This window comes from Anser brachyrhynchus (assembly GCF_964034855.1).
Source record: "Anser brachyrhynchus genome assembly, chromosome: 3".
Lineage (NCBI taxonomy): Eukaryota > Metazoa > Chordata > Aves > Anseriformes > Anatidae > Anser > Anser brachyrhynchus.
In genome coordinates, this window is record NC_137696.1 from 35,590,470 (window position 1) to 35,617,620 (window position 27,151).

Below are 27,151 nucleotides of genomic sequence, written 5' to 3' on the forward strand. Positions count from 1 at the left end.
CTTTGTAAAATGTGTTAATGTGAATAGATAGAAAGTTTTAGCCTGAAGTAAATTAACTACATTATGTATGACAAATTATGCAGATTTACACCAGATAATCAGTCAGCGTGGTTGCCGTAGGAGGCAGCTGATGTCCAAACAGAATGGTTTGAACTTGAACAAATAAGTTCAAATTGTTCTCACTGGGCACATCACTTTACAGTCTTCTAGCAAAGTATCTTGTCACTTCCTTTAAAAATACGTTTTCCTTTATTTCAGCATTTTCTTTTAGAGTTTCAGTGCAACCACCTACCTTCACCCTTCCTCAGCCACTTCACTTTAGCCACAAATACTCAACCGGTTGCTAAACTCTAGCAAGCTAAGAAATATGGTGCAGAGAGCTCCAAAGCCACTTCTGATGGCTTAGGAGCAATTCCTTGGGCATTACCACTTTGTTAGACTAAGATGTTAATTATAGTTTTTAGGAAGGAAGGGGACAAAAAGATAGGGATGATGATATTATGCTTGATGAGAGGGAAGAAAAAAAAAAAAGGAAAGACAAGCTTGGGCCCAAACAACAGCACAAACACAGACAGGATTTAAGTTCAGGCTGTTCTGGAGAAACTTTTTTCCTTCCAACACCATAGGGAGCACTGGCTCACTACAGAGGGATACACAAACACATACAGTGAGAGCAATTATACTCTTGAAATTAACCCACTGGGCTCTGACTTTGAAAGTGTTTGCAGCCACAGACCTTCTGTGCAAAATACACTCATTTTTGGTGTCTGTTCCTCCTCTTCCCTATCATTCTCTGCAGAAAGGGGCCTGGGGTGCTGGTCAGACAACAGGCTCAACATCAACCAGCAGTATGCCTTAGCAGCCAAGGCAAACTGCATTTTGGGGTGCAGCAAACACAGCACAGACAGCTGGTTAAAAGAGGTGATTCTCCTCCTATATTTAGCATTGGTGTGGCCTCACCTTGAGGTATTGTGTGCAGTTCTGGGCTTCACAATGTAAAAAAAAAAAAAAAAATAAGGATGTTAATACCCTTGAAAGCATCCAGAGGAGGGCTAACAAAGCTGGCAGAAGGGCTGGAAGGCATGTCCTGTGAGGAGAGGCTGAGGGCAGTTGGGTTGTCCACTCTGGAGAAGAGGAGGCTCAGAATCCCACTGCTCTCTGCAACTTCTGAGCAGGGGAAGCACACAGGGAGGTGCCAGTCTCTTCCCCCTGGCCACACCAATGGTAGGACATGCAGGAACAGCAAGAAGCTGTGCCAGGATATGAGGAAACATTTCTTTACTGTGAGGGTGGTCAAACACAAGAACAGGTTTGGTAGTGAGGTGGTTGATGCCCCATGCCTGTCAGTGCTCAAGAAGCATCTGCACAATGCCCTCAAAAACAAGGTCTAACTTTTGGTTAGTCCTGAAGCGGTCAGGCAGTTGAACTTGATGATCTTTGTAGGTCTCTTCTACCTGAAATACATTAATTCTAACATGTTCAGGTGTTTCTTATCTTTATGCAGTATGCATATGCAGTACTGCAGAGATCTTGTTTTGGTTAGCACTCTGTGCTAGTGTAATCCCATTTCTAGAAATGTACACACGTACACTCACCTCGTTCCCCAGGTAGAGGAGAGCCAGATGGCAGGCAGGCATTAAACACAATTGTTTCCCCTGAGAGCTTGTGCAAAAAAAAAATCAATGCGCATCCTTCCTGACAACAAGGTCAGAACAATCAAACCCCTTGCACCACTTAACAGGGAGTCAAACCTGCAGACTTGCCAGAAATCTGAGCTTCACCTGGATGATCTCCTTCTCAGCTGAGGTATCCAATTTACAGAGAAATGTCTGATCTGAACAGCCCAAAAGGAAAGGAAGCCAAATTTCAGCTCTTCCCCTAAGAAGAGGAAATATTAAGCCCTTCAGAGCAGCAAGCTTATAACACTCCAACCCCTAACCCCAAAAGACGCAGCCCAGCAGAAGCCTTCAGGCTGGACCCCTAAAGGCAGTTGCTCCACCTGAGTTTGGAGGTGGAACAGAAGTGGGCACAGTGGCTGAACCAGGATCCAGAGATTTTCCAACTTCAGCACCTTGAGTTATCAGACAGCTGAGCAGCAAGCACGGAACAGACTGTAAAATGACACTATGCAGAATGGCTTCCCTGATGAAGCGTCTTATTGAATAATTGCAAAATATAGGAAATTCAGGATTCCACCTTTCCCCCCTCTCCCTTTTAACAGTACTATAAAGCTTGCATATCTGATGTGCATATTGATTTTTGCTTCATGCAAGGACACTGCACATCTTGTTAGGAATATTCTAGTGGAAGAGTACTCTTTTTAAATCATTTAATCTTCATGCCTATTTTTTTTTTAATCCATCCTACCACTGTGGGTGCTGGGACCAGTGCATTAACTGATTTTTGCTTGACTTGAATGCTTACATGAAAAGCCCACATAAAATGGTCCAAACGTATCAGGCAGGATTTCTGGCATGCAGAAAACACACTGACCACATAGTGACCTGTTAGGTGTGTCCTGCCACTTCAGAGAGTTTCTAGATTATTCTGGAAGCAGATGCATATTTTGACCATGTTTATCTGCAGTAAATAAACATTACTTCAGCCTGATACATCTTCATATCAAACACCCTTTCACACAGACCAAGTTGCTTGCCTGCCCCTACCTGAGGGATGCTTTGCCTGATCATGCAATTTACAATAAAAAGATATTACTGTATGTATGAGCAATTAACCAAATACCACATTGTTCATGAATTTGCTGTCCTAAGGTTTGTATTTGCACCTCAGTTACCACAGACAAACTCTATAGTACTAACAATGCACATGCCCTCTGCTGCGCAGAGCTAACACTACAGAGAAACTACAGCAGGGTTAACCGCTGGAGAAGATTAAAGACCTGCATCTGGACCCAGCATTTCAGTGAGCCACCCTCCTTGCCCTGCCTCTATCCCACCACAGCCAGATCAGGGAGGGATGAAAGATCCCCAGGCACTCAGCAGTACAGCTGCTGCTTCAGGTATTCAGGTAGACCTTTAGTATCTGCTGGACACACACTATGAGCAAGGCAAGATCATTGCAAAGCTGAGTACATAGGGAGCAGCTGTCAGGGCTGTTATTTCATTCTGTGAAGATCTGGAAAGCAAGTTGATAGTAGCCAGTGTGGTGCCAAAGGGGCAGAGTAGCCTTCTAGGTAAGGCGGGACTGGAGACAAGTGTTTGCTTCTCAGCATATCTGCAGGGCTGTTTTATGATCATAGACAATTCTGGAAAGCATAAACTTTCCAGACTTCTATTTCCTTATCAGCACAACTGGGGCAGTGATATCTATCTCTCAGGGCTGCCAAGAATTCAGATTCATTACAATGTATTCAAGAAACTCTGCCGTCACTAGTGCTCATCCTAAGCACATTGAAGGCAATAGAAATATCCCCACTGAGTTCGGTGAACTCCAGGGATTAGACATACAGAGTAGTGATTCCCTGTTACCGTATGGCATAGCATGAATCCTATTAAGAACCTGAGCACCAAATCAAATGAAAAAGATGGTTACAGGAGAAATCTCCACATTTATTAACAGCACTTTCAATGGAAGTACCTTAAGCAAAGAGCCATGGAAAATCTCATCAAGAAGGGAAAATCACATCACTGAGTTTGGCTGTGGCAGCCCATACAGTCAGAGAAGACTGCAAGACTCAAGATCACAAAAGTTTGCTTAAAGCAGATGCTTATGATAGGGAAAGTAGACTGTTGGCTACCTGCCTAACACACTTTAAAGTAAATGGAGGACTATATTACCTTAGTCAGTAAGCCTGCTCTGACAATATATGTAATTTCTTGCATTTTGCATACATTCGAAACTCCTCAAAGCTTTGTGATTTTTTTCTTTAAATTTTAGAAGAAAATTCAACAATTCCAGTGTCTTTTCTATTATCATACACTGGTAGTAAAAAGGCCTGAACACCACCGTTAGCCTCTATTGCTTTGATAATACAGCAAATAAAAAAGGCTGGGCATCATTATCTAAGACATACGGCCTACTGGACTGCCACAGCTTGTATCATACAGCTAAACAACACAGAACAGCCTCTATTGGGGCAAATCTGATTCCATCTAGTTTATTATTTTCAGTCCCTCAATTTATAGAGGAAGAAATTTTTTTGGTTTGTTTCTGAAATGAAAAATAAGAATACTTTTTTGGAAAGGTAATTTGCAAAAATAAAGTTTTAAAAATTTCAAATGAAAAAAATGGACAGTTTTAACCTGTTCTGTATGTATTATGTTTCTACACTGTCTCCATGGTGTATTCTACTGTTCTCAATGCAGATAGGAAGTACCATGAGAAGTGAGTGACATTACATCTGGATTTCCCATATGGTCCTTTGTTCCCAAGAGACTTACTTTGCTATCTCGTATCATTTTTACATATTCAATCAATACTTGTATGGGTATATGTCTAGCACATACAGTAACAGTTATCTGAAAATTAGATCCAAGCACAACGCATTGGTTTCTCAGGAAGGTGTTGCTGCTCATGTCTGTGTTCTACCTACCATCCTTTATAATTAAAAAGTTTGTGTTTTCAGACCCTAAGACAGTTTTGGCCTGGGCTTTTCTCCAGTGTATTTAACACCACAGGGGTGCTCTATGAGCTACATTATTTCATGACTCAAATGTGAAAAGCTGTTTAATATTGTGGTAGCTTCTCTTTGCCTGAGTAACGATGGCAGTACTGATTACCCTTAATAACATTATTATGCTGTGTGCACAAATCAAGCACGAAGAGCAATCGGGTGGAGAATTAGATTGTTTTTAAAAAAATGATCTTTATTCTTGCTACATGTCTACTGGACCTTGAAAACAGTAATAGGATGGCCTTTAAATTCCTACTGCTTTGATAAGAGATGAGAGGCAAAGCCAAATATATTCCTTCCAGTTTGGTAGCAATAGCTAATAGGCATTGCTCAGTCTAGAAGTTACTTAAAGTGCAAGTTATGAAGTTATGAAAGAGGGACTTGAACTGCATATGTAGTTGGTAGAGAACAATATTTTAATACAATGATGACAAATTTTATGCAGATATAACTGTACACAGCTCTACAGTGAGCTGAAATGTATATGAAAAGACTAAATCTTTCCATATTCCACAAGACACCCAGAGGAAATGAAAAGCAAACAAAAGCAAAGGAAATCCCAAACCACCAGTGGCCAAACTGGTTCTGGATAAATCAAGATCAATCTTAACAAGAAAATTTCAGAAGTCAGTACAGTTGATTTGTCTGCAGCCACCTCCTGCTACAATCTGTTCACAAAATGCTTTTACATATGGTTGCATAAAACTACGGCTGAGGAAGTTCTGGTTCCTCTTATACCCCAAAGTGTCTGGATGCCAGCTGAATTCAAGATATGGCCCACAGGCAGATCATCCCCTTTTTAAGGAATCAAGGACTTCATAGATGATACCTCATACACAATCATGCATCTCTTGAAAATCTGAAGCCTTGAACACAATAGTTCTCAGCCACATTGTTTTATTTTGTCTTATAATGCCAAAGGGTTGGACATGGACAGAAAGTGAATTTAAAGACTCAGGGCAAGGAAGGCTCTTCTTAGCAAGGCATCTTAATGGCTCATTCAGTTTTTCAAGGGAGGTTCATAAGTCCTGGCAATTTAAAATACAGTTATTCCATTTTGAGTCAGCAAAGCATTTAGCAACTCCCTGCAAATAACTCCAATTAGTAAACAGGTCCCTGTTGGACTGCACTTGGACAATGTTTTCTGGCTCCTTCCTTTTTTTTTTGTTTGTTTTTGTCTGTGAAATGGCAACCTGTCCTTTATCCACAAAAATTTAATTAAAGTGTGAGGGCCCTTTCATTTTACTATCTCTGCCTCTTTCAGCTATTATTCAAAGCTTTTTTACACCGTCTTCTCCCTACTTCCTATCTTAGAAATTCCTTCCAGCCAAGGTAACTTAGTGTCATTTGTACAAGTGTTGCCTAAGGACATAGGTATTTAGTCTAGTAATCCAAGTAAAGGAAACTTCTAATGACTGTTGTGGGATCAAAAAAGGCATAACAACTCAGCTCTAATGAAGAAAAAAATGGATAAACTAAATTTCTAGGCATATTTCCTAACTCACACCAATATCACCAGGGTATTTTACTTTCTAATCTATTGAAGTTCATAGTTATCATGCCTGGAAATAAGGCGGGCTTATCACCCCATGCACGGATTCCTGTGGGATAGAGTTTCTCTACTAAATGAATTTCTAGAGTTTGAAGAGTCCCAGAATTTACAAGCTCAGTTACTGAAACAGAGCATGTAGTTGACAAGTTTTCAGATGCACAAGGTAGCCCACCTGCCCACACGATCAAAGATGCAAAGGTAGAGATAGTAAGTATACCCAAATCTTACTCGCTTCAAACTTCGCCTCCAAACCTCCAGAAAAGTTCCCAATGGGCATAACCTGAAGTAACACCAGTAAGTAGGACCTACTTCCTGAAGTGGCCTAAATCCTTGACAACACACTGGGGATTCATTCAGTACTGCAAATTATGCAGGCTAGGTGTTTTCGTATCATTGCAGTCTCAGAACACTGCAGTCCTAGGGTGATAAATAGTAATGTCACCGTGGAACAGGTTTAACAGTGGACCTAGAGATAGGCACATAACAGTTAAAGCTCCCTGACAGCTCCATGCCTTTCATGACAAGGACTTGGACTTTATCTTGCCACAAGATAAAGATTTTGCTTCTGTTCTGTTGGAGGTCATAGCAATGGACTCAACACCAGCCCAGTCCTTTGACTACACAGAAGAAGCACTGCTTCTTCCAATAAAGAAGGAAAAGTTAAAGTTTTCACTGACTTTCGTATGAGATAAAATCACTTATCTGGGAGCAAACAAGCCAGGGCTCCTTTGTGGCTTGTCTGGTCCAGCAGATGATCCCAGGCTGACTTTGTGGCTATAGTAACATACACAGTCAGAGACACCAGGTTCTGGGTACGGGAGAGCAGAAGAGAGGAGTCAGAAGAAACTTCACTAATTGCGTAAGTCTGCTCCCAGGTCTGCTGCCAGCTGGCAGAAAGCGCAGCCGTCTCATTAAGTTTCACTAGCTGTGCTGCTCACTTTTGAGCAGTAACCTTTTTGGGAAGGGGGAGGCATCTTTTTCCCTCCACACGAGTCGAAAGTCATAAAGAGATATTTCCACCCACTTCGCTGATGATGCCTGGCAAGAATCAGAGATGCCTCTCCAAGTCTAATGCTTTTCAAAGTGTTTTTAAGTTCTCCTCTTTAATTCACATTTAAGGGTATGTGGAGGAAAACACCTTTTTCTGTCTAGAACAGCACCAGACTGTAGAATAGAAGGTCCTGATGAATGGCTGAGAACCAAATAACATAAGGTGAGGAATTATGAATTCAAACAGTAGTGCCAGAGCTTCTTTCTCCCTCCAGCAAGCACAGATTTTCTATTTCATAGTTAAATTAAAAGGCTATTTCGCTTCAACTCTTAAATATAGAAAGATACGTGGCTCCTGAGTTTTCCCCTAGGATCAACTACAGAGAATTAAAATCATTATTTGGGTTTTGTGGTTTTTTTTTGTTTTAAGCACACATCAACAACACCCCACAACCACTCCAACAACACCCCTACTAAGATATTTCTGTGTTTCTGGGCAGGATGTTTTTAGGCTGCTGGGATATAGATCTATTAAGGCCCCTTTCCTTCACTGAGGAAGGACAGGAGTGGGACACACTGATGCCTGCACTCCAGGTTCTGTGCTCTTTGTTTGTAAAGCCCAACATCTCTCTGCAGTCTGTGGGAAAGTCCCTTGCTTGGCCTCCATCCTGATGACTTTTCAAGTCCCTAGTCTCACAAAACATCATTTTAAGCTTTATCCAGTAAGTCACCCTTCAAAATACCATTTCACCGTTACAGGCTTTTTCTATAAGGAGACCTTGATTACTGCAACTCATTTCTTGCTTTGATAAACATAGTTCTGATGGGCCTCAGCTCCCTGTTTTCTTCTCCATTTTTTTTTTTTAAAGGAGAAAATCACTGGGTCATGTATGAGCTTGGAGCAGGAGAGATTTTTGTATTCTCAAACAATTGAAACGTATTTGTTTCTTAAATCATTTAAAGTAATATAGGCCATTGTCATGAAAAATCAAAAACTTAATTTAGACCATGCATAGACACCAGGGAATGGGAGGTTCTGCAGATGGTGTGCAGAAGTTGTGGGTGCAGACTGCATAAAACCCATAACTTTCTTCCCCATTTCAGCATCTACCTCCCAGTTACATACCCACATGATTCTGCAATCTATTACCAGAAAACATTTTCTGGGTTTAAGCACCTAAATTACACCTACAGAAAATGACTCGTTTTGTCTTTTATAACATGGTGGATGCTGCTGCTCATCTTCTATGGATTAGCCATAGTTGAAGCCTTTATTAAGGACATGGGTTTCAGATAAATGATGTTGTTTGATGAAAGAAATGTAAAATCCTGCCTGCAACACAAACTGTCAAAAGACACACACTCTGCTGAGTTGAACCTTCCTTGTACCTCTGCATCTGGTGCATCCCCTAGACTCTGAAGTCCTGATGTCTGAAGAGGGAATAACCACCAGCTTATGCTTCCCTGCCACAGCAAGGAGTTTTACTGGTCTCTGACTTTTTTTTTTTGAATTTAAGGCAAAGAATGTTTATGTAACAGCCACAAAATATCAAGGATAGGATACAGCATGTATAGGTTTTCTACACCTACCAAATCAATTTTCTTAGTTTGCTTAACAGTCTGGCATCTCCAATTTTCTGCTTGCCCATCACTAGCTCTGTAGAATGCTTATAAATATGCATCAACAAAACATAGAAAGTAAGGCAAAAAATCACTTTTTGTCCTGTCTGTAACAAATTACTTAAAGCAATAGCAAAAATTACAGATGAAACTAGTAACACTAACTCTTGTCCCCCTGCATTTCTTCATCACTCAAAAGAAAAGCTGTTCCCGTCAGCAAAGCACCTGCCAAACAGATGACTGCACCTGGGCAATTTCATACTGAACAATGCAGGGGCCTTGGCTGTCTCCAAACCTTTTACATTCTTCTCACTGCGTACTCCAGTGCCAAGCTGCACAAGCCTGCTTGTGGCTGAAAGCTCAGGAATGTCATTGTCAGCTCACTTCAGCTTTGCTTAGCAGCCACATCAGGATCTGAAGGTGCTGCCTTCCAAACCAGTGCCTGTATCTGTGTGATTATGGAAATGCATGCAGAGGTCCTATTAGGAAGAAATCCCACCCTGTCTGGCATATTAATGGGATAACTCGTCTACCCTGGGAGGAATGTATTTAGTGAAAGACTGCTCAACAGCTTTATCCCTCAATGATGGTGCAAAAGTCAAGGTTGTATATCTGATGCACATGCTTCAAACTTTCTCACCTGTTCTTACAGGATGCAGTTGCAAAGAGGCTGATGAGCACACATGCAGCAAAAAGAGTGCACAAGAGAGAAGACAGACATCAGAGGTCTGCTTAAAACCACATCACTACTCCTCTAAAAAATAGCCTGGAAGGGATATAACATAGTCAGAAGTAAGGCGAGGAAGGTAGGTTAAGGCCTGACTATTCCACCACAAGAATTAACAGACAAGCAAGGAAGGAGCTAGGTTCAAAGCAAGAACAAAGAGGCAGGTCTTCACATTGCTGTGGCAGAGCTGTGGAATTCCTTGAAGAAGGAAGATAAAAAGGATGCTATACTCTTATTGGTCAAGCAGGGGACTGAATCCATTCATAAAATAAATCAGTAGAGTTTAGGAAACAGAAAAATCCTCTAGCTCAGGGATTCTGGTTTAAAAGTAATCAGAGGTTTTGAAAATAACAAGGATAACAAATGGTAAATATGTTCATCCTGTTCTTGCTCATTTCCAACCATCTTCTACAGCTAAAAACAGTTACAGCTGCTTAGTTACAACAACAAAAAAAGCAGAGCACTGGAGTAGGTGAACCTTTGGTTTACAAATATAACCATTCTGTTTTGCCTGTCTAGGTTTGCTACAAACTCTTCACAAATAGTTAATTTTGCTGTAAGAGCATGAATCCTGTTGGCCTGGTCTGAAATCACTGTGATTAGGAGAGCATTGTTTTCAAGAGTTGCAGACCAGAAATGACAAAACCTTGCAGTCAACCTGAATATTTGTCTCTGCTGTCTCCTCATCACTCACACTGGGCATAAGACTTCAGGATCTGCTCCACTTCCCAGTCACATGGACAGAAGTGCACCATCTATGTTTGATCATGATACATCACCATTCAATTTTCACAGAATCACAGAATCGAAGGGGTTGGAAGGGACCTCGAAAGATCATCGGGTCCAACCTCCCCTGCCGAAGCAGGCTCCTTAGAGCAGGCTGCCCAGGTAGGCGTCCAGACGTGCCTTGAATATCTCCAGAGAGGGAGACTCCACAACCTCCCTGGGCAGCCTGTTCCAGTGCTCTGTCACCCTCACCGTGAAGAAGTTCTTTCGCATGCTGGTGCGGAACTTCCTGTGCTCTATCTTGTGGCCATTGCCCCTTGTCCTATCCCCACAAACCACTAAGAAGAGGTTGGCCAAATCCCTCTGTCTCCCAAACCTCAGGTATTCATACACATTGATAAGATCCCCTCTCAGCCCTCTCTTCTCCAGGCTGAACAGACCCAGGTCTCGCAGCCTTTCCTCATAGGGAAGATGCTCCAGGCCCTGTATCATCTTTGTGGCCCTCCACTGGACTCTTTCCAGGAGTTCCCTGTCTTTTTTGTACTGGGGAGCCCAGAACTGGACACAGTACTCCAGGTGAGGCCTGACCAGGGCGGAGTAGTGGGGGAGGATCACCTCCCTTGAACTGCTGGCCACGCTCCTTTTAATGCACGCCAGGATCCCATTGGACCTCTTGGCCACGAGGGCACACTGCTGGCTCATGGTCAACCTGTCATCCACCAGGACCCCCAGGTCCTTCTCCTCAGAGCTCCTCTCCAGCAGGTTGTCCCCCAGCCTGTGCTGATACATCTGGTTGATCCTTCCCAGGTGCAGGACTCTACACTTACTCTTATTCAACCTCATTTGTTTTATTCCTGCCCATCTCTCCAGCCGGTCCAGGTCTCGCTGAGTGGCGGCACAACCTTCTGGCGCATCAGCCACTCCTCCCAGCTTCATGTCATCAGCGTACTTGCTGAGGGCAGACACTATTCGCTCATCAAGGTCGTTGATGAAGATGTTGAACAAGACCGGACCCAACACCGACCCCTGGGGAACGCCGCTAGTCACAGGTCTCCATCCGGACTCTGCGCCACCGATCACCACCCTCTGAGCTTGGCCAGTCAGCCAGTTCTCAACACACCTAACTGTCCACTCCTCTATCCCACACTTTCTCAGCTTTGCTAGCAGGATGTCATGGGAGACAGTATCAAAAGCCTTGCTAAAGTCAAGGTAGATGACATCCACTGATCTGCCCCCATCTACCTAGCTGGTGATGTCATCATAGAAGGCAATGAGGTTGGTCGAGCACGACTTCCCCTTGGTAAATCCATGCTGACTACTCCTCATAACATTCTTCTCTTTCAATTGCTTGGAGATGACATCCAGAATTTTCATTAAAGGGGATCTCTTGTGCAGGTTTTGCAGTCTTCTCTAGCTCCGCAAGAAATTATATAACCTGAAGAACATTCATGGATATGTTTGGAGACATTTCGTATCTCAGGAACACTTAATGAGACTGAATCATAAAATTACTCTTCTGGGACAAGCTCCTCTAGGAAAACACAACTACCTGGTTATGTTTCCTTCCTAGGACTACAGCCAAGGAACAAGTATACAAATGGCATTAGCCATGCAGGATGACACAAGGGCCTCTGGAACAATTCAATTACAAGAAACATATTTGAAAGCTCGTTTCTGATCTTAAATTGGTTCGTTTTGCATTTGCGTGCACACAACCAGCTTCTAGAAACTAGCATCACTCTCTCTCCTGCATATCTCAGCAGGCCCAAAATAGAAAGAGCAGTAGTTCCCTGTAACCAGACATGACTACTTCTTGAAAACACCCTTTTATGCTTAGGATTGCAGGTTGTCACCTCTGCCTACCCTGAATGGGTTTGCTTCCTAGCGTCTCACTGAAACAGCAATGCAAAGTTGATCAGCTTGGCTTTCCCCCCCCATCCCTCCACCCAGAGCAAACTCATCCAATGGAAAAAAAAATCCAATGCAAAAAGCTAATATAAAAAGATAAAAAGCAGACAGTTGTTTCAGTTACATGATAATCCAGACCTATGTGCAAGCCAAATAGAGTATGACTACAGGTATGTATATATACATATAACTATACACACCAAGAAAAATGCACCAATGCCTGCTTTTTTCCTCCCCCTTTTAAAGTTAATAATAAACTAAAAGAACTTGTGCCATTCACAGCATACTCTTCGGCCTTCTCATTAACTAGTTCTCTTCAACAGAAAAAGAAATAAATATTTTACGTAGTGCTCCTAGGAGAGAACTAGCCTGACAGCTCCGGAAAACAATATTGGGTGTTGATGTAAAAGCAATGATGATGCGTACTATCACTTTCCTACATACACCTACTTCCTTGCTAACGTCCTTTAATGGGATTGTTATTAGGAAGAGAGAGTAATTCATTTTTCATAGTCTCCCTCACCTTTTGGCCTCTCTACTGAACTTGACAACTAAGGGAGACAATTAGCAGCAATGGTGAACTGGATGCATATGTTATGAGTTAGCTGGCAGAGAGGATGCACTCCGTTTTCTTTAATGTCTTGAGACAATGAGCTGCGGTGGACTTGAACTGTTGACCCTGTGCAATAAACCACCATGCAGTATTACCACCCTCCTGAGACAACTACTGCAACAGGAGTTGGTTGTCTTTTGTTTTTCTTTTTAAATATAAGTAATAGCAGTTCTTTAAGGGAGAAAAAAACTAATGATCACAACACTTGCAGAGAGAAAGCACACATCCAAGGGCTTGTTCCCTCCCCCCCCCCACATATTTGCTGTGCTGGTTTTATCCAGCTGGGCAGCTGAGCTCTACTATAACCAGTCACTCCCCCATCCTCAGAGGGAACAGGAAAAAAATGATGAAAAGGGCTCAAGGGTTGAGGTAAAGACAGGGAGATTGCTCAGCTATTACCATCACAGTTAAAACAGACTCAGCATAGGGAGATTTATGTAACTTATTACTTCTTACTAAAAAAAACAGAGCAGTGAAAAACAAAGAAAAACTAAAAAACACGTACCCCCCATCCATCCTCTTCCACCTCCTCCCCCTGAGCGGTGCAGGGAACAGGGGAATGGGGGCTGTGGTCAGTCCCTGACACTTTGCCTCCACTGGCCCTTTACGGTCACTCTCTGCCCCTGCTCCAAGTAGGGTCCCTCCCACAGGATGCCATCCTTCCCAAATTGATCCTGCATAGGCTTCCCACTGGCAGCAGCCCTTCAAGAATTGCTCCCACACAGCTCCATACTACAGGGTCCATCCCCCAGAAGCAGACTGCTCCAGCACGGGTCCCCCACGGGCGGCAGCTCTCCCCAGACCCCCTGCTCCTGTGTGGCCTCCTCTCCACGGGCTGCAGCTCCGGCCCGGGGCCTGCTCCTGCGGGGGCTCTCCATGGGCCGCAGCCTCCTCCAGGCCACATCCACCTGCTCCACCGGGGGCTCCTCCACGGCCTGCAGCGTGGAGATCTGCTCCGTGTGGGACCCATGGCCTGCAGGGGGACAGCCTGCTCCACCAGGGGCCTCTCCACAGGCCGCAGGGGAACTGCTGCTCTGGTGCCTCAAAGCACCTCCTGCCCTCCTTCTGCACTGACCTGGGGGTCTGCAGGGCTGGTTCTCACTCCTCGCTCTCCCAGCTGCTGTTGTGCAACAGTCTTTTTTCCCCTTTCTTAAATATGCTCTCACAGAGGTGCAAACATCGCTTATTGGCTCAGCTCTGGCCAGCAGCAGGTCCTTTTGGAGCCAGCTGAAACTGGCCCTTATCTAACATGGGGCAGCTGCTGGACTCTTCTCAGAAATCACCCCTGCAGCCCCCCACTGCCAAGACCTTGCACATAAACCTGCTATGCTGGTATATCATTAAGCTATCAAGACTGAATCTGAATAGTAAGACAAGTTGCACAGTACTAAAAACAATAATATCAGTATGTTGAATTCAAATGGCATGAGCTGCATTTTAGTCCTGTTGTATGCATCTATATACCATATCTATACATATAGTAGCAGTGGAGTGGATGTTCTCCTTACAGAGCTAAAGTGGTGACACCAACAAGTGCCACAGTTGTGCTTCTAGTTGTACCTGACTTAAGGGATACAAAATGCAGCAGGAAAAGAGCTACATAAACATAAGCTCTACCACACCATGCTGAAGCCTTGAAGCAGCAGGCTATTCTTTCACTGAAGGACTGCATGCTATACAGCCAATTTCATCTTTCATCCTAAGGAAATCATTTTATCTGATCAGCCTAACAGTACATGCTCTAGTCCTCAGTCTAAGCTTGAATGCACATAAATGAGAGATTAACGGTATTTACAAAGCAGCTTTTATTGATCAGTTGGAAAAGAAACTGACAATTCAAGCCACTACTGGCATTTGGAAAGTTACCTTCCCCTGAATAGCTCAAGTGCTGAAGTCTAAATCCTTGGTCCAGTCACTAATGTACAAGTGTTCAGTTGTGTCTAAAAACACCTGGGACACAAAACTACAGGAGCGATAATTGAAAGCATAGTATAAATATTTTGGGGTCATTCCTAGTGACTAGGACCTTCAGATTTCTTTGAAGAACAGCATCAAAATTAATTTTAAATATGGGGGCAGAATCAATACTACAGGCACAAATAGGTTTAATCTTTGAGAAAGTTCAGAATTTGAAACAAGCTTTTCACTCAGCTGTTTTGCTTCTTTTCTCCTGCTCTCCCATCTCTACTACCCTTTGATTTTTCATCTTTCATGTCTCCTTAGTGACAGTTCCAGTAAAACATTCATTTGTTCAGGAAGCTTCACTGAAATGAACCCACTACCATTGTGACAGCTTCCAGCAGCAAACCTTTCTGTAGAAAACTGCTGATTTGGTCATCAGCTGACTCATGCATTCCCTCTGTCAGAAGGGAAGCTGCAGATTGAACAAGTTCTTGATTAGTTGTATCACAAACAGGGCAGCTTTTATTTTTATTTTATTTTTAGTCATAACACTTTCCCCATCTAAAGGGAGTAACAATCTGAAGAGATAAACATGTGAATGAAACTTCATGCACAGCAACTCTTTAATTATTGAGAAATATGATTGTGCTTCATCTCTCTTCAGGAGTTTGAATGTCTCCAAACAAGACTGGACAAGATTTAAATATATTACAAGGGAAGAACATCTTAATTTGGCCCTAGGGATAGCCTGGGTGACTTAAATAATTTGTTTCTAAAAATCTACAAAAAGAGGAGTTCAGCAAAACAAAGTGCAAAAACTGCCCGATTATTAAAGTTGTTAGGTCAGTTTTCTGATCTTTCATGCTGTTTTATTTACAGCCGTAACTGCTTTCCCTTTCATGGAGCAACATCTGATTCATGTTTGCAGTAGCAACAGCTAGCTATTCCTGGCCAGTAAGCCTCTTCCAAATGGGCATGAAAGAGCTCCGGATGGCACAGAAATTACTTGCTGATGTGCTTCTAATTAGTTATGGCAGCTTATTCTAAAGCTAAAGCACTGAACAAAACGAAAAGAAAACTAGAAGAGGTGAAAGGAGGGGTGAGAAAAGAGGAAATATTAGGGACAAATAAGGAGTTTTGAAGATGGTTCCAAATGACTAGGAGCTTGAAAAACAACCATGCCAAGAGGTCCTGCTCCAATTATTTCTGTTGTGATGCGTATATTTTATAGAGTGAATCCGTACTAAGTTGCAGAATCATCACAGAATGCCTGACATTGGGAGGGATTTCTGGAGGTCATTTAATTGTATACTAAGAAGAAATAATTCCCTGAATGATGTCTTTGTTTATAATGCACAGGTGCATCTACAAACCAGCTGACCTTCCCAGACAATACACTCTTATCATTCATTAGTAATTTGAGGAAACAGTCTGACATGTTGCTGGCCCAGGCAAATTAGTCCTTTCACATATGGGATTCAAGTTTTGCTCTGCCTGTACAGCACCTGAGGAATCACTCCTAACACCCAGGCTCTGCACAGCGCCCCCTTGTGATGGGGTTTTAAAAGCACATATCAGCATGTGTGAAAGTCATTCCTTGCCACTGAACTTTCTGTCTGTAAACATTCCCAGGCACTCTGAATTTATTACTGTGCAGACAGCTAGACAGTTCTACCGAATGCACATGGGTTTGCTCCAGAGGCAACTGATCAGTAACTTAACCTGGCTGACCTTGCACAGGAAAAGTTGAGGAGAGCTTCCATTAGCTGAACTAAGGGAGCAGTAACAGAAAACCTAGGGGATTTGGGACAGAAGGGTCTCTTGAATTGTTAGATCTGCCAAGATTACATGCCTGCTTAAAGTTAGATGGGTGAGCATACTGAAGTTGAGTGTACCTTAGAACTCTGCTCTTCCAATGCCAGAAGACCAACTCATGCCAAAAACCACTATCATCCCTGCCCCAGTACTCTGCTTAGGATCCCACAGCATACTTGTATACCAGCTGTTTTGCTATGACATCCAAATAATGTTATGATCCAGATTTGTTCTGATGTCAAAGCACCTCTTCATTTCCTTTCCATTGGTGTGATCACCAAAGTCATGAGTTCTGGCCTTGCTCCTCTTGTCTAACTAGATCTATGCAAGCTACCTTTTCTGTCACTTCTGATGGGTGTAACACTTTAGGAGCAGAAATTCACTCACTCACACTGACCTATGAAGTCACAGACCTGTGATTTCAACCTCCTTAGTATGCAGACATTTGACTACCCACTTGACCCAGGTCCACTGTCAGAACTTAAACAATAGTCACATTGTTTAAACAAGCAGTATTACACTACCACTAGGCAAATGTTCAGTAGATTTTTAGCTCAGTGGTATTAAGTAGATTTGTCTGATTTCAGGGCTTCTGATTCTACTTGAATTATCATTGAAGGCCTAAAGATATAACTCCCTTAAGCACTTCAGAAATATTACAAACAAAACAGATCAATCTATCAGCACCTTAGTCAAATCTGACTATCATCATCCAACCAACTCTACCCAAGAAAACCAGCAGCCAGTGCTGGGACCTTGAACAGAACACATCACTCTGAGTCTGTATTTTCTCCAATTTAAAACTGCTTTTCTGATCTACCCTTGATCTCTCTGCTTTATTTCTTCTCTTTTAACAATCTTCAGAATAAAAGTAAAGGCAGCCCCAGAAGCTTCAAGCAGTTTTATTTTCATTCACTCCTCATCTTCATTTTCCTGACACAACCGACAGTAGATTTGGGCTAACGGCTGTATACTCCTAGGTTATTCTCAGATGCACAAAACAGAAGAACACCCAGAAAAGCAGGGAGGTGAAGATGCCAGTCTACACAGCCACAATGCACAGAGCCTTCAGAACTGAGGATCTCTATATTCTCTTTAAATTTCAGAAAAAGGCAAGGACAGGAAAGACATAAAAGACAACCATAAAGTGATATAAGGACAAATTAAGTTGTCAACAAACTACAGAAGGAGCAGGTGACAGTTAAAGAGAGCATAAAATCAGAGTTTAATACCTTAAAAATATGTATAGTAAATGAAAGAAAACTCATAGCCTCAGAAGATAGGACAGAAAGAAATAGCCAGAAATGAAGAAAGGTAGAGACGAGTCCAGGTATCTCTTAAAGATACTTAAGAGATGGAACAAAGACAGCAGCAGGTTACTTTAAGGTAAACACCTCGTAGGTCCTCACTGCAGACATTCAAGAGATTACATACAATATCAGTGAGAGTGAACGTGGCAAAGAAAAAAAATGTGACAGGCAAAGGGCTAAGAGGATCAATATGGGATGCTTTTGTTTATTGCACCAACTTCTACTTGTCTTTGGAATCACCATGCCCAGAGTAAGAAAGAGTACTTGGCACACATTAAACCACAGCATTGGCCCCTCTGAACTGGTAAAAAAAAAACTAGAAATACTACAACAAGAAATCTTCCCAAACATCCATTTTAAAGTAGTCTTACATACAAGCATTCATTCTAGATGAAGGAGAATGAAAGACACTTTAACCTTATTCCACCTCATTTTCTGAAATGCTCTACCAGCTGTCAGAAGTATAGACTGAACAGTCTGACTTTACAGCCAGTAGCTCTATGGAGTGGTGACATTTGAAGCAAATCAAGCACAGACTCTGCTGGTTAGCTGCCTGCAGGCTTTCTTAGCCGTGATGCACTGCATGCATTCTCCAGTAGAGCCCTTCCCAGAGGTTTTTGCCCAAATTCAAAGAAGATCCAAAGAGAGCAGCTGCTATAAGAGTCAACTTGCTACACTTTCATTCTTTTTTTTTTCCTCCCCTCTAGTTTGCCAAGTGGGACAGAATGTGTTTGTTTTGGCAGAAATAGGTTAGCCATTGGGTCTTAGAGTTACACGGATAATTCCTCTCTTCCTCCCAAAACACTGCATTGCTTGTTTAGCTGGTTAACACAATCATATCAGCTTAGAGGATGGTTACCAAGTACTGCACTCACGACCAAGCAGTAAGAATTAATTGATCAGGTAAAACCAGAGGGGTTGAAAACTAACATAATGCAATCTATCAAGAAGCAAAACTATTTGTAAACCATTTGCTTTAACTTTTTGTGTTTAACACTTGATCTTGTTTAATTATCCGTCCCCCAGACCTCCTTAAGATTCTGGACATCCCTTTACCACCTTTGAAATCATGACACTGACTTAAAGACTGCAAGATCTTAAGAAGAAATCAAAATGTATTTGCTTTCAGCTTCTGCTTTCTCCTCTTTGAGCCAACATGCCAGCCCTGTCTTCACATTTTCCTCTCCTATAGCCAAGGACAGCAACTGCATTTCATTTACTTGGTTTTGAAATGTAGGAAATAACATTTAATCACATGCCTCCAGCTGTCAGATCTTTAAGAAATAAAAGAAATAATATAAAAAGTGATGGACATGGTATTCATCCGGTGCCCAACCTTTACTGTTTCCCCCAGCCTCCATTTTGCAGCTTAATGAATAATAACTACCACTCTTCCTATCTTGGTGACATATACTCATAAGTTCATCTATAAACCCTATAAGTTCATAGAGCAGAGAGAAGTTCTACTATCCTAATTGTACAGCTGGGGAGCTCCCACATACAGAAAATTGCTTTGCTGAACTGGATGAGATTTCTGTACATGATTAAATGCTTTGCTGACCAGTGCCATAAATGATATACCACTGAAAAAATGTGTCTTTTGAGAAGTTTGGTTTCCTGCATTTCTGGCAGAAGTCTTCACCTCCCAGTTAGGCACCTTCCTAGGAATGATATTGGACATAATGAAAATCTCATGTCAAACGTTGAGATTCCCTGACAAGAGCAAAGATGTTCACTGATCTGGTAAAACATCTACTTAGAGAATTAAAATTACAGTCCTGGCAAGATGTATGCCAAGGGAGGACATGGCACCTGGAGTTACAGACTGCTCTCAGGAGCAGGCCACTTCCATGGGGAAGAATTAACAGTCTCAGCATATTTTGTATCCTGTTTCAGCAAACACAGATTACGCCTGCTAATTACTTCCAAACAGAAGTTATATGTTGAATATCAACACTTAAGTTTCTCGTTATGGTCTCAGGTATATTACACAGCTATAATTTTAACGGAAGCTAAAAGATTTTTTTGTGGCTCAGCAGACCCATTGCTTAAAATATTCTGGAAGTAAAAAGTACTGCCATGGGCTGTAGCCCTTGATTTTTCCCCTCTGCCTCTTACAGGAAAAGCACCTGTCTTTGCTTGTGAACCTTGCGAATCAAGATGTCAGGACCTGGATTCCTCAAGAAGTTAACCAGCACCATGTGTTATTTGCAGCCTTCTGTCATGTCTGGTCACACAGCACATTTGCCCACTGCCATCTTCCACAGCAACCTACTACCACTGCGCCAGAGAGGCAGAATGAAACGTAATCAGTGAATACAAAATGATACCCTGTTTAAACCTACCTGTGCATTCTTCTTCCTCTGAGACTAAATATCCAGGTGAAGCTACAGCACAAAAGCAGAATTACAAAGTTCTTCATATACCTCCTGGGTTTCAAACTCTTGCTGCCATCACTGATTCTCCCTGCCTGTCCCACCAGACCACTTGCTTGCTCATCTCTAGTATCCACTCCCCCAGAGGGTTAGGACCTGCTTTCTGCAGCCTCCAGTCTCCTTGAGGAAACAGGTTTAGTTCTTGAAGGGTCTGTTTTCCATATAGGGTGAGGCATTGGTACAAATTTTGTATCTCAAAAAAAAAAAAAAAATCAATACATGTAACTAAGATCTTTGAGGTATATAAGTTTAATAGACAAATGGAGTGCGCTTGGCTACCTAGATGTTGAGTACTTTAAATATTGACCTGCAGAGTTAATCAGTATGAACTGATCGTAGATCAAGAAGGAAGTTAAATAGAGAAATGGACTGTGAAATGCACATTACTTTGAGGTGAGGCTGAAAGCTGTGAGCCTTATGTCTCCAAATGCAGCTCCAGGAGACTCCTCTGTCCAGCAGTCTCTCTGGGCACGTCTGACAGATGCTTGGTTCCAGTCACTAGTTGGGCCCCTATCGATCAGCCTGGCTTTTCATGCACTGCTCAGTACAAGTCTTCCAGCCACACAGCTCTGCCCACCTGAAAGAATCTGTAGCTGCCATTCATCCTTGCAGTGCAACACATAACCTGACCAACCTGACCAACCAAGGTCTGGGAGCTTATCTGCCTCAACTCCCGATCTCTTTGCATGGTAGGAAGCCAAACAAAAACAAAGTCATTAGCAGAGTCTCTTGAATATTCCCCATAGCTGCATTTGTCAACCTTCTCAGGTACAAACCAAAACATTCTCCTCCCTTCCCCTTCCCTCCCCCTAGTCTCTTGTATTTAGTTCAAAAAGAATAAAAACATATCAACTATGACAGCAAAATGTCTGAATGAAATACCTACTGCCACATTTTACCTTATGTACTTGGAAAGTTTTGCCACTCCCAAGCTCTGTACTGGATATTTTTTCTTTGGTCTAGGGTTATTACAATGTTTTCAGCATGGCTTAATTGCATATCTGCAAGGTCATGGCCCACAAATTCAGATGCATTTCTCCCCTCAGAGAAATTCCCTTCCTTGATCAGTTAGGTAGAGAACAAAGAACTCAAAGGCTAGAAAAATGATGCCAGCTAAGAGGGTTGGAGAACGTGATTTAACAAGTCTTCACCATCTTTGTTTCTGACAGCTGACCCAGCAGATGAGACTTGTGGAAGTGTACATATTCCTTGGTGGTTGGATGCTAATGCTTCATGGCAGAAACTGTCTCCACATAATTAGAATACAGGCATATGTGAGCTAGGAAACATCCAGTGGACTAATTAATTGTGGCAGGAAGCACATGCTTCTCCATTTTCTAGTAATTAACTGGCACTGAATCAATTTCTTTTTAAACAACCCAATTTTTTAATTAAAAAAGGTGTTCATAGAAATTCCACGATCAACATCAACTACAACAGAAGTAGTCTTCCAGAAGTGCAGAATGTTGTCAAAGTCTCAAGTAAGTCTGAATGTAATATAAGCAGACAACTGCTGCTTCCTTTACAGATTAAAAAGGGACTACAGATATTTTGCAGATTCCAGGCCAAGAGGTGGGAAATGGTCAGAGTTCAGATTTGAAGGAACTTGTGATTTAGGTTGTTCAGAAATAGGAATTACTTTGATAAGCAGCAGTTACAAATGATTTATTATCCAGATATAGGAAATATCTGGTACAACACATACTGTGCTGGATAAAAAAAAAGTTCAAGTCAGAAATTTTTTCTATAAAGAAACTTGCCCATAAATGCTTGCAGGGAATGCTAACACAATCTCACGGATGGATGGTTGGAAACTATTAGGACTGGCCACTAGGAAATTGCTACCTTCTAAGCCACTTTATTTTTCAATAGTTTTCTCACATAAACCTCTACAGGTAGGAGGAAATAGGACACACAGTAACAATAAGAATAGTGTTATATCAATAAAAGTAATATTTTGCCCACTGTTAGAATTCATCCTTGTTTACCAGCTGCCTCTTTATAAATCATGAGTCATGCTCCTGCTTGCCAAGATCTGACATAACCAGATGGCTTCCTAGTTTCTATAACTACTTGAACTCTGGAAAGAATGCCTGGGAGGAGGGAGAAGGTAGCTTAAAGCTGCTTTTCCTCCTTTCTGCAATTCTCCAGTGCACACACCCAGAGGGATCCTCCGCTTTGACAGAGGTTTGCACACTCACTTGTTGCAGCTGTTGAGAAAAGCCTCAGAGGGCTTAACTCAAGGCTTTGTAAGCTTTGTATTTGCTTTTAAAATGCATTAAGAAAAGGCCACAGCTAAAATCCACATGGGTCCTCTTGTGTAATTGTTGTGTAATTAACCAAGCCTCCCAGAGGAAAGCTGCTGACTTCAGCTTCAAGGTACATCCACAAAGATACGTTCAAGACAGAGGCAGAACAAATATTCACAGATATTGCTGTAAAATCCTTCAGCAGAGCAGTATACCTACATTTTGGGAAACTAGGGTTGTCATTATGTTCTGCTTATTATCACCCAAGTTGATTTAAACACATCTATCTGACTTCAGAGTCGCAACAAAAAGAGCATCCTTCCTTGCATCTCCCTTAATTCTCATTTTTCCAATCGGTAAGAGGTTTCCCCATATATGCAAAGCTTCTTGAAACACAAATAGAAGTCCCTCTGAGAACATTAAGTACTGGCAGCTTTGGGGCAGGTATTGCAGCACTGAACAGACAATCCCCCAAACCTCCTTTGTTTCCCCCATTCATCGCCCTTCCTAAGCAGCCCATCCTGAGAGGGCAGAAGGGACAGAGTCCTGGTCCAGCCCTGCAAACCCCTAACATAGATGTGTTGTGCACAGACTCTTCCTCAAGGACTTGACTCAAGCCATCTCAGACCTAGAAACACTGCTACGCTGGCAGTCAGGAGTACGTAGCTTCAGTGCCCCATACATGCCACCAGTCTGCTTGCAGACTGGAGCAAGACTTGATGCTTGCAGGGTTTTCTTGGTGGCACAAAAAAAATATCATGTCATCTCAACTTGGCTGAGGGTGCAAAACTGAGTGGTATAAAGCAGGTCCTTTAGTTTCCTAACTTACATATGCAAGCCCTCTACACAGGCACTATTTTCAGGAAAGGATCTGAACATTTTATTATAGTTTATCCATGCAGAACACTCGAGTACATTCATCCATTTCTATTTACATATGAGTAGGAAAAAAGCGTTGAACTGAGATGCATTCTTTGCAAAATAAATGTGGAACAATCCGTTCTGGCAAGCCTGTGATACAAAGCTTGGCTGCCTTCTCAAACAGCATCTCCCTGTGGCGGGAGAGACAAAAAAAGCCATGCAGAAAAATGCATGCCCTGCCCTCCTCTTCTTTTCTCCTGACACAATGCTGCTCTAGACATTGGGGGAGGAGAAGTAAAGGCATTTCTCATGCCGTAGGAGAAGAGAAACTTCCTCGACTCTGACATCCAGATTGATGTAATATGGTCAGGTGGAGCTGAGTAGGTGAGCATGTCAGCAATTTTGCTACAAAGAAAGATTTGAGAAAGATGAGAAGCATCAGGATGATGAAGCCTTGAATGGCCATTGATTAGACTGCTCCTGAATTTGAGAAGCAGAATGGTTTCAGAACAATACAACTGTCAGCATTACAGTGGCTTCCCTTTCAGCCCTCACTGGTTTGCTATTGTAGAAATAAATTGACATATTTGCATGTGAAAGGTTTTTATATTATCTATGGGCTCAGGATGGATTAAGAACTAGCAGGGTTGGAAGAAGGAAAAGAATAGACTTCTCTCCAATAACAAAACAATTCCACCCCTCCCTTGTCCTCTTCCTCCTCACCTAAAAGAGGAGAGACAACACCTTCTTCCCAGGTATCAAGGTACAGAGGGGAAAAGCTTTTCTTTTTCCTCCAATGCTCACTCACAGGGATTTTCATTTTGTACAAACATTGAGAAGAAGAGCATAAGATAACAAAGCTCCCATTCAGCAAGTACTCATAGCTTTGGATTTTGCCCACTGGTCAAGCTGGGCTGAACAAAATACTATTTCTTCAGTGTTCTGCTATTTCTACATCACACACACTCATTTTTTTTCAACTCAAGGATGCATGTGCAGGAGAGGTTAGCTCATATGCTATCTCTAACTACTTGCCTCAAACTAGGGATTTAGGACAAAAAACACCTTTGCTCTCTTTCCACACCATACATAACAGCTCAACCTGATGAGCAGGGAAAGCAAGTCCCTTATTTAACAAAGGCATCAGCCACTCTTCTTGAAAGGATATCAGGGTCCATTCTGAGTCTAGACACAGATTATAACCAATACCTCTTTTCTTCCCCTCCCCAAACTGGTGATTTTATAAGGAAAAGCAGACCTGTACACTAAGGAGAGAGAAGCTATCAATAACAGTGAAGGTTTCCTACATTTTAAGCTTTCTAATTCTTAAGCCAACAACAAAAGTTTCTGGCATAAGATGAGAAAAGACAGCACAGACCCATTTTGCAACATTGGGGAGTTAACTAGCTGCAAAGAACTGGGACATCCCCTGAAGAAGGGGACCGGGCTTACTATGTTAGCTTGACAGAACAATAAGACTTTTAGAAACAAACATAAATCTCCAAACAAATCCCACTAAGATAACATTGAATAAAAGTGTAACAGGCCCCTAGAAAAAGCAAGAACTACTCACTGTGTCACGCTAAGAAGCTCCTATGGAGCATTTTTTGATTTTCTCAGTTAGGTGAGAACTGCAGGCTAGGGAGAAAGTAGCAGAAAACAGAGTTCCTGAAAAACCCACCTATTCTTGATCTTCATCTAAACTAATACTTTTCTTAATTATCCCCTCCCAGAGAGATAAAAGGAAGTAGGGAGCTAACTCTCCCCTCCTATATACTGACTTCATGATTACTCCTTATTCACCTTTCAGATGCAAAGGTGCTAACAAACATGCACTTTCCAGGTGCATTTGAATCACAAGCCATTAGCAACCTCTCTAAAAGCTCCTAGGATAATGATAATACAAACAAATCCAGGCAGAGGTTACTGTCAAAAACACAACAGATTGATGATGGAAATAGATAACCCTTATAATAACTCTGTGTTCTGTTATTTCAAAAAATTATTCATTAAAATATGGTGTTTATTGCTCCAGATCCTGTACCATCACCCTTTATTATCTAAGTCAAGCTGTGTACCCTTAGCTAAAAGCACTGTCTTCCACATGTTTTATTTCTCCTGGTAGCCAGCCATGGTGAACTATACATGCAAACAATATTTACTCGGCGACTTGGGGATTTATTTTTCTTTTGTCAGAAATGCTGTGCTTTGTACTGCATGGTTCTGCCTTGAGTGCCCAGCTCCTGCTTAGCTGCAGCCACAGACCACTTGCAGCCAGCTATTGTAATGGCTTGTGACTAATGTTGCTTGAACCAAATATCTGAAAGACACCATGCTGCAGGGGCTACATAAGGCTGTTTCTTCCTCTTTTCAGGAAGATCTTTTTCCATCATGTTAAAGCACACTTGGAAGATTCAGGTGAAAAATGTCAAAACAGTGAGTAGAGAAAGAGGAGGATTTTTTCATTTTTTTTTTAAAGGGGTCTTTTACATCTTGTTTGAAATAACAATTATTCCTACCTATCATCAATAGTACACAAGCCTTTTCTAACGTTTTAGAATAACTAAGACTGGCCCAAATTAACATATTTTGCCTTTTACATGGGCAACACTCTCAAGAAAGGCATGGTCTGTGCTTTGTCCTGTCAAATTATTAAGGCTGATGGTTTGAGAACCTGGCTTAGCCATTTATACAGCACCAATTCTTCAAATGATTCAATACCAGAAACTGGTATTCACCTATCCAACTTCACATAACTAAAAAAAGCACACTCATAGTTTGAAGCCTCTTTCTTGATGGACAGAAAGAGCCATCTCCAAGAGAAAATCCCCCCATTGTAAGTCTAACTGCCTTATGACAACACCCATCTTTCCAATGACTGCAAAGAACAGAGAAACTTCATCTCCACTGACTGCAGTAACCATATGTGCTTCATCTTCCCGGATGAATATTGCAGATATAAAGTAGGACCTGTAGCCTGACCAGGAAAGAGATGTCTTTAAAAACACAGCACCCAGCACTCTATTGAAAGCTGAAAAGGCTGTCTGAAGTATCTTTATTACTGTTTGTCAAATTTTCAATACTTTTGAAGCGTATCCAGCCACCTTGCTGAGGAACCTAATTTCAGTCTACGTTGCAGGTACCTGAGTACCCATACATCTAGAAGAGTGTCCCACTTCAGCAAGGTATGGGCTATCAGTGTGCCAAAGTTTAAGTATTTAAGTTAAATAGACACTCTCTGTTGATCTTCATAGATAACACTCCCAATACCCATACACCCAGACAGCTGCAGCACTTGTTTCAGCACTACTTCACTATCTAGCTAAAATGCAGACAGATTTGTGTTAAGCATACTAGAGCCCGTTTGAAGTTATATAAAGAAAATTTTTGGAACTGACCTAAGAGTTTCAGATCTGACCTTAAGCTGAACCTTCATAGCTCCCTGAACCCAAGCCTTTTAGCAAATTTGGAAACAAACGTCCTTCCATTCCAAGCTTCAGGCTTTTATGTTCCTTTTCTTTCAATTAATCTGAAATCAGAGTCTTTCACATGCAATTGGTGCTTCTCATACAAGCAGTACTGTAACCTTGTGCAAAGGGTACTTTAAAGATCTTGTAGTGTGTGCTTTCCTCATTAAGACAACTCTGGAGAAGGAATTAATTATTTCATAGTGTCTCATTCAACAGCAAGTGACCTGTTTACACAATGAACCCCAGGGACCAATAACTTGCAATTCAAGCTTCACTTATGATAATAAGTTCCATATTTCCTGGAATGAACAGCAAAATCATACATCACTTGCAATCTCAC

The 27,151-nt window shown here is 41.9% G+C and overlaps 1 long non-coding RNA gene across 1 annotated transcript; it reads right to left on the reverse strand.

The window, feature by feature from the left end:
- Nucleotides 1-981: 981 nt before the first annotated feature.
- LOC308192130 lies at nt 982-26,275 on the reverse strand. The gene is made up of 4 exons (XR_013948583.1): nt 24,915-26,275; nt 1,752-1,878; nt 1,596-1,662; nt 982-1,454 (listed from the first exon to the last, which is right to left on the reverse strand). It is a non-coding gene; the product is annotated as an uncharacterized lncRNA (long non-coding RNA).
- Nucleotides 26,276-27,151: the final 876 nt, after the last annotated feature.